Source organism: Anabrus simplex, chromosome 2 (genome assembly GCF_040414725.1).
Source record: "Anabrus simplex isolate iqAnaSimp1 chromosome 2, ASM4041472v1, whole genome shotgun sequence".
Classification (NCBI taxonomy): Eukaryota; Metazoa; Arthropoda; class Insecta; order Orthoptera; family Tettigoniidae; genus Anabrus; species Anabrus simplex.
This window is the reverse complement of record NC_090266.1, coordinates 1,193,569,410-1,193,577,950: the sequence shown is the minus strand read 5'-3', so window position 1 is coordinate 1,193,577,950 and position 8,541 is coordinate 1,193,569,410.

The following is an 8,541-nucleotide window of genomic DNA, read 5'->3' as shown; positions in this document are numbered from 1 at the left end:
ACCCTTGTGACCAAAGGCCAGCACGCTAACCATTTAGCCATGTAGCCGCACACTCGAGTCCAATAGAAGATGTCAAATAACAAGTCGAAGAATGATGATAGTATTATTCAAAGTTCCAAGTACGTGATACCTAACGTATTTGCAGCTCTTATGGTACTCTGATAACATCTGAATAACAAAGCTTATTGTTGATGAAAGCTACAGATGATTTATTAGAAACCGAAGTGAAGTCCTCTCAGCATACAAGCTACAGTATATCTGCTCGTATACGGAACAATCATACCCAGATTACTTGGCCATTATAAATTCTCACAAGTGTGTATGTGTGACCTCTGGCTTGACCTATTGGTCTGTTTATTTAGATGCCAATCTGGTAGGAAGTTCCTTTCCTTTGAAGGGTGGACCGCTATGGTCATTAATGTAAGCAAGTAAATAGCTTCGTATTTATATGTTACCACACATAGTGCTATTGACTAGTGATCAGCACATATTTTAATACAATGAATGCATTCAACTTATTTATTTACTCTTTGAGTAGGATGCCGACTTGAGTCATAACAAATAACAGATCCTCTTTGAGAAGGATGCTGACTCGAGTCATATAACAGATGGGGTCTGACGAATAATAAATTATTTCGTATTAATTTACACTCGTGTGCGAGAGTTACTTGCGTGGTTATCCCCCAAAAGCACGAGTGGATTCTGTACGGACATACGAATCGTGAAGAAACACTCGATATGGTGTGCACGAGTGGATTCTGTACGGACATACGAATCGTAAAGAAACACTCGATATGGTGTAGAATAATAGAAACAAGAAAAAATCTGCGTGACGAGACAAAATTTCTAAAGATGTGAGAGGCAGGCTTCACTCAGGGGATACATGCAGGGATATGAGAAGGCTGAGGCATGTGCACGTTGATACTGTCCGTACCACCTACCCACCTAGTTCCTTCGTCGACTTTGTGACTTAAGTCGCAAAGATTGTGGACTGTCAACCGATACCGGTTTTGAGAGCGCTATCTTATTAAGTGAATTCCCCTGCTTGTTTTAATTATGTGTGAAAATATGGATTCGATTCTTAAGTGAGGTCATGGCTGGCCAGTGTATGGCCTGGCGCTAAGCGCCGGTTTTAAAGCAGGATGACCTTTGGGCTCTTATATTTGAGGCCATCGGTCTCGTAGTTACCTAGCTGGCTGGCAAGCGGGTTGCCTACATTAGGCAGCCGCTTGTAGAGCTTGCTAGCCATGAGCCTCCGTCTTTCTTCCAGAGTGACGATATGACATTCGTCATGTCTGTATTTCTAGTGAACCCTCAGCGCCCGTAATAAGGCGTGCCCTGTTTTGGACGACTTGCACCTTATACAGATTGCTGTTGGCGGCAATGCCCCATATATGACAGGCATACTCGAGTAGGGGCCTAATCATAGTGACCAACAGCAGGAGCTTGTTTTCTGTGGAAAGGCTATTATTAGCGTTAGGTAAAGGGAATAATTGTGATACCTTCTGTGGGGGATGGCCGAAATTTGGATATATGCTAGCGAAACGTCCGTCTTTCGTCTAGGGTTACCCCCAGGTACTTCGAGGTTGGGGACCATCTGATGACTTCACCAAAGAAGTCCAGACCGCCCACAAGTCTCAAAGTCCGCTTGGTGAAGAGAGTAGCGTGTCTCTTAGTAACGTTGATTTTGATTCTCCACTTTTCGAACCAAGGTTCGAGTGTGGAGAGGCTGTCTTGAAGGTAGGTTTCTACTCTGGGGCCTGCCATGAAGCCACTGAGATTGCCGTGTCGTCAGTATATAAGTAGATTCTAGCCTTCGGAGGTTTAGGCATGTCGGATATTAATAGTTTGAACAGGCAGGGGAAAATCACGCTGCCTTGAGGCACGTCCGCCGTAATAGTACGGGCGGATGATAGCGCCTTTTTCACCGAAATTTGGAATTTCCTCTCTGAGAGGTAGGTCGTAATTAGAGCGGTCAAATGAGGCGGGAAGCCGAAATGTTTCATTTTATAGATTAGTCCCTCATGCCAGACCTTGTCGAAGGCTTTAGAAATATCGAGAAAACAAACTCCTGTGTATCTGCTGTCGTTAACATTTTTGGTTATATCTTCGGTCAGTCTGAGTAGTTGGTGAGTTGTAGAGTGCTCTTTCCGGGAGTCAAACTGTTCATTTAGCTCCAGATTGAGGTCGTCTGTAGTCGTTTGGAAACGGGATAGGAGGATCATTTCGAATAGTTCTGTGGAAACGTTCGGTCAGATTGAGGTTCGGGGAGCATAATTACTTTCGCTGTTTTCCAGCAGGCTGGAAAGTGAGCGAAGTGAAATATAGCATTAAATAATTTAATAAGAAAGGTGATAGCCTTCTTGGGGAGGTGCTTTAGGAATACCGCTGAAATCCAGTCCAGGCCGGGGGTTTCCCTGTTCTTGAGCCTTTTAATATGGGATATGACCTCAGCGGTAGAGACGAATTTGAATTCCAGAGGCGGGTGGGGTTCATCTATTTCCAGTAGATCTTCATCCACCTCGTCTATGAAATTCTCATTCGCAGGTTTAGCATTAGGAGAAAACTTAGTTTCTAACGTGTCCGCCAGTGCTTCTTGTTGTAACCAAGGTTGAAATTTACAAACACAACTTTTATTGCTTCACTTTATGATATTTACACAAATAACTGAGATTTATTTTGAAGCAAAAAGGAATATTGAATCTTGAGAAAAGTTTGTCTTTATACAATATGTACAGGTTTACAGTCTTTATATACACTTCTATCTTGAAAAGATAGTCTTTGTGAATTGACACGTTGATAGTCGAGAACTATCTGGCACACTAACATAAATGTCTTGAGAGAGTCCTTGTTTGTTGAAATGCCTGAATTCCTAAAAAGCAAGTTCAATTGATTGAAGAAATTCCACCTAGCGAAACTAAGGGAGCTTGCGTAAATTAGGGAATGAAAATGGCTTGTAAAAGAATTACGGAACATAGGCAGCGGAAACAGGTAAGGGAGCGGTGACCAGAGGTGAAACCTCGTACTGCCAGAAATTCAGTCCACCTGGTCGAAGCACATTTTCAAGAGGAGTAGCCTCCGTGCTCGACGTAGGGTGTATTCTGGAGCTGGACACCAGGGCAAGTGGGGCAAGTGAGCAGGCAGGGAGCTGCTATTTATAGTACACTCGATGGTCAGGCACGCGCACTGAGGGCTGCGCGTCGAAGCTAGCAGAATGATACACAGGCGCGCGTGCAGCTGGCTGGTGGAGCGAGAAAGGGAGCGCCGGACATACAACACTTCTATCTTTTCCTCATCAGTGTAGGCTAACCCTCTCTGTCCGTGTAACGCGGGTATCAGCCGGCTTACCTCAGACAACACGCTGCTAGCCAACCCACTCAAGGTTAGAACGAACTGAGTCGTTCGCAGACCTCTAATGAAGACCATAGCTTAAATGAAATAGCCTGACGCCCGGCTATGCCGGCAAACCGCTAAACGTTTCTGTGAAGCAGTATTGTATACTACAATCGATCCGGCCGAAATGTTTAAATTTGGTCCTTCCTATCTGCATCAAAATCTGTCCCTTCACGCAATATGGTGTTTCATCTGTTTTTAACTCCTATTATCAGTGAGAATATGATTTTGTTTCAATTATAATTAGACCTGGGATTTTAAGGCAAATGCCTATTTCGTTCCTTACGAAATAACATGATTTTTGTTAAATATGTTGACGTTTCATGATAAATCCCTTACATTAATAGAGTTTTATAGTGTCCTAAAATGCCTATTTGGACCTTTAGAGCCTATTTTACTATTTTAGTGCCTAAAATGCCTATTTGCTACATTTAAAATAAAATTCAACTTCTGTAATTTTTACAATCACACACTGGACATCCCTAGAACGAGCAGAACAGCAGAGGGTGGGTTTTTCACAGAAATGTGCTCTTCGCAGACAACTGTCATCAAAGGAATGCTGAGTGAAGGGTGGAGGTGGAGGATTAACTCAGAAGAACAACGAGCAGGTAGTAAAGGACGTATTGTGTCGAGTGACGGGGTGAGGGGGAGGACTATCTGGGAAGAACAAGGAGCGGGTAGTAAGAAGGGACATACTGTGTCAAGTCACCAGTGAAGGAACATCTGTTTAAGTGAATATAGTTCATCATGCCTAAAACGAAATCATCTAAGAGTGCTCTTATACAACAATGGCTTGTACAATTTCCAGGGATGACTTTTGATGGCAAGATTATTTTCTGCCAGTACTGCAATAAACGGGTATGTGCATATATCTTCAATTTCATATTAATCTAAAACTAAGGTTTTGATATTGGGTCTTCTAATTAATTGTAGAGACGTAGCCCATGCGACCTGGGTTCGATTTCCAGTATCGGCAGTAATTTAGAAATCTGTGAGCTCTGGAACGGTGTTGACCCAGCATCGTGAGGACAACTGAGAAGCTACAGTGAGCAGGTTCACGGAGGCAAGGCAATACGGCTGAGGGATGTATCGTGCTGACCACACGCCACCCAATATCTGCAGGCCATGAGCTGGGCAGCAACCGTTATTGAAAGCCAAGGCCCTTCGGGGACTGTAGTGTTCTTGTTCTTAATGAACTTTAGAGTAATAATGGCTTAATTTAAATAGTTCAAAATTACACATTTTATTCAATAGCTCACCTTTTCTATTCATCATCTTAGTTTCTAATTGACATCACTTTATTGTGTTTTAGATTTCACATGAGAAAAAATGCCACCTTCAGCAGCATGCAGATACTGTCAGTCACAAAGCGAAAGCAGCCATGAAAAGTAACATTAGACAGACTCTGCTCACACAAACTATATCTCCTACAACCCATAATGGTTTCTATGCTGATATGTGTAGAGCCCTAGTTGCAGCAAATATCCCCTGGAATGCTGTGCATAATCCTGTTTTCAGAGATTTTTTACAGAAATACATCAAGCAGTACATCCCATCAGCATCTACATTAAAGAAAGCTACTTAGATATTTGTTACAATGGGGTCATTTTGTCAATCAGGGAGGATATTGGGGAGTCTTGCATATGGTTGTGTGTGCACGAAACCACCGACTCTATGGGCAGGTACATTGCTAACCTTATAGTAGGAAAACTGAAACCCAATCAGGCATCTACCGCTCACCTTCTTTGCTCTAAACAGCTTGAGAAAGTCAATAGTCAAAGCATTGCATACTTCATCAACAAGGGGATGCAATTGTTGTATCCTGAGAGTGTTGATGATTCTAAAGTCCTTCTCCTTGTCTCCGATGCTGCTTCCTACACGGTTGCCACTGCACCTCTGCCGAAAACTTTCTATCCTTCTTTAATTCATGTTACTTGCATGGCCCATGCCTTTCATAGACTCGCAGAAACAGTTAGGGCCGAGTTTCCTTCAGTAAATACTCTTATTTCAACAATGAAGAAAGTGTTCTGTAAGGCTCCATCAAGAATAGCCATGTTTCGAGAGAAACTCCCCCCCCATTTCCCTTCCACCACAGCCAATCATCACCCGTTGGGGTTCCTGGATGGAGCTGCCCTGTATTATGCAGAACATCTTGAGGAAATCATGACTGTGATAGGCAATTTGCCTTTAATGGACAATTCTGCATGTGTGTCGTCTGTCGAAGAGCTGTTAAATGATTGTTCCAGTGTTCAGAGAGACATTGCGTATATTCAGGCAAATTTTTCATTTCTTCCAGTCACCATTACAAAAATGGAGGAAAAAGGAAACAGTCTCAAACAGCAATTTTCTCTATTTGAGGAAGCTGAGAATAACATACAATGTGCTAGGGGAAAGGTAGGGGATAAAATAAGAGACAAGTGTTCTAGTGTACTGCAGAAGAACCCAGGTTATTCAGTGCTGAAAAGGGTACACCAGGTAATGGATGGGGAAAAGGTAGACTTACCAAGTGAAATTGAATTGAAAAATGTAGGTAAATTTCCCTACGCCCCTCTAACATCTGTGAGTATGGAGCGCTGTTTTTCTGATTTCAAAATGATTTTAACAGGCAAAAGACACCGCCTTACTGTGGAAAATTTGCAGAAGATTATTGTTATGTACTGTAAAGCAAACTACGAATGAAAGTACTGTAGGAATGTTCCTCACAAATAATAAACACGTACTCCATTCGCGTTTACACCGTTACTGAATGCCTACAGTGCTGTAATTGTGTACAGTGATTTTAGTATTAAGGTTTTAGATCAGTACTGATAATGATATATCATATAATCCATAACTTTTTTGACACATAACTTTTTATATTGTTTTTTATAAATGTCTTTTTTATTCTGTCCTAATTTTGCAGTTATTTCGGTTAAGAATAGGGATACCACGTTTGTTAAAGTAAAAGAGTATCACGTTACAGTTTAAGTGTATATTGTAATATTTTAAAGTCTATTTCCTGCCTATCCACACATTTAAAAACATTTAAGTGCCTATTTTCTCTTTTAAAAGCCTATTTACTTGTTTTAAAAGCCTATTTTAGGCGCCTAAAACTAATATTTTTAGAGCCTAAAATCCCAGGTCTAATTATAATGCACTAGTTTTTAATTCAAATAATTGTTTTTGTCAAAAAAGTGAGAATAAGAGGTGCATTATTTAAGTAATTTAGAACAAGAATAGATCCCCCGGTTATAACATTAACCTTAGAGTATCGAATTACGGCTGGCAAATTTCCATGGACACAATATTTATCGTCGCTTAAGAACCAATACCACGTAAAGACAAAATTCTAATTTTACACCAGATGTAGAAAAGCATATAAAACTGTAAAAATGGCCCAGAGGTTTTAGGAAATGATACCTTATAATGGAACAGCTCAACTATTTTACATGTAGGCTAAGAGAAAAAACATCGTTTAAATACGAGCGTTGTGACAACTATTTTTTCCTCTCATTTGACCGGAGCTACCGTACAATGTCCACATGTCCTGGAAAGTATGACACTCATAGTATACGGACACAGCACGACATGGCGGTGCGTTGGACAGGTATCACGCGCAGGGTGATGGGACTGCAGTTGTGAGTCAGGCTCCGTGTAGAATGGATGTGACGAAGCCACAACAGCGTGGGGAGAACTGCAACAACCGCCGTACTCACCAGACCTGTCTTTATTTATTTATTAGATACAGCCTATGTAGAGACATTTTACACTATGATATAACAGATTAAAATAAATATAATAAATTAACAATCGGTATAACCAAAAATTTTAAGAATCAACAGCAAATTAATAACAATGTAACAAGAATGGCAACGATAAGTGGCAAGGGTGGGTTACAGAGTTAGCAGGTTGGAAGGGCGGAAGAAAATGGAAACCTGGAGAGGAAGTCAAAGGAATGTTGAAATGTTGGTTTGAAGAATGCGAAGTGTGTGAATATGTCGACAGCGAGTAGTGAGTTACCGAGAGTAGGGAGACGATGGAAGATAGAGCGTTGTTGCAAGTTTAGGCGCGGACGGGACACATGATGAGTATGCCGGTTGCGTGTTGGGCGGCGGAGGTTGGGGGGGGGGGGGAGGTGGACGTGTGTAGGGAATTATGTTGGAAGAGTACTGCATTTGGTCTTCGTGCGACCGGGTGAGTTGTCCATGTGGTTAGGAGCGCGTGGCTGTGAACTTACATCCGGGAGATAGTGGGTTCAAATCCCACTGTCGGCAGCCCTGAAGATGGTATTTCGTGGTTTCCCATTTCCACACCAGGCGAATGCTGGGGCTGTACCTTAATTAAGGCCACGGCCGCTTCCTTCCAACTCCTAGGCCTTTGCTATACCATCGTCGCCATAAGAACTATCTGTGTCGGTGCGACGTAAAGCCACTAGATAAGAAAAGGTCTTCGTGCGATTTTGACTTTATCCCCAAAGTGAAAGAACCATTGCGTGGGAGGTGGTTTGGGACACGAGATAACATTGCCAATGCTGTGAAACATGGGCTCGTAACACTCACACATGGTGAGGTGACTGGTATCCGATGTCTGCCGCATCGTTGGTAACGTGTTGTGAACAATCTAGGGGATTACTCTGAGGGTTTATCGTAAAGGTTACTGCACTGTCTGAGAACAAGTATTATGTAGCACAAGGATTCCTCGCTTTGTATCCCCCTTGGGCGTTATTCACACATTCCACAGCACCTTACCTTACTCTCCCCACTCTCATCTGTATATTTACGTTTGTATGGCAGATCCCGCAATTGTACGGGAAAGAAAAAAGTTACCACGACCATCATAATAATGGTATTGGTTTTACGCCCGTCTAATTATTTTTACTGTTTTCGGAGACGCAGAGGTGCCCGAATTTTGTTCTTTTTTTTAAAATGAAATAACATAGCGTATGGCTTTTAGTGCCGGGAGTGTCCGAGGACAAGTTTGGCTCGCCAGATGCAGTCCTTTTGATTTGACGTCCGTAGGCGACCTGCGCGTCGTGATGAGAATGAAATGATGATGATGACGACACATAAACCCAGCCCCCGTGCCAGCAACATTAACCAAATTAAGGTTAAAATTCCTGACCCTGCCGGGAATCGATCCCGGGACCCCTGTGACCAAAGGCCAGCACGC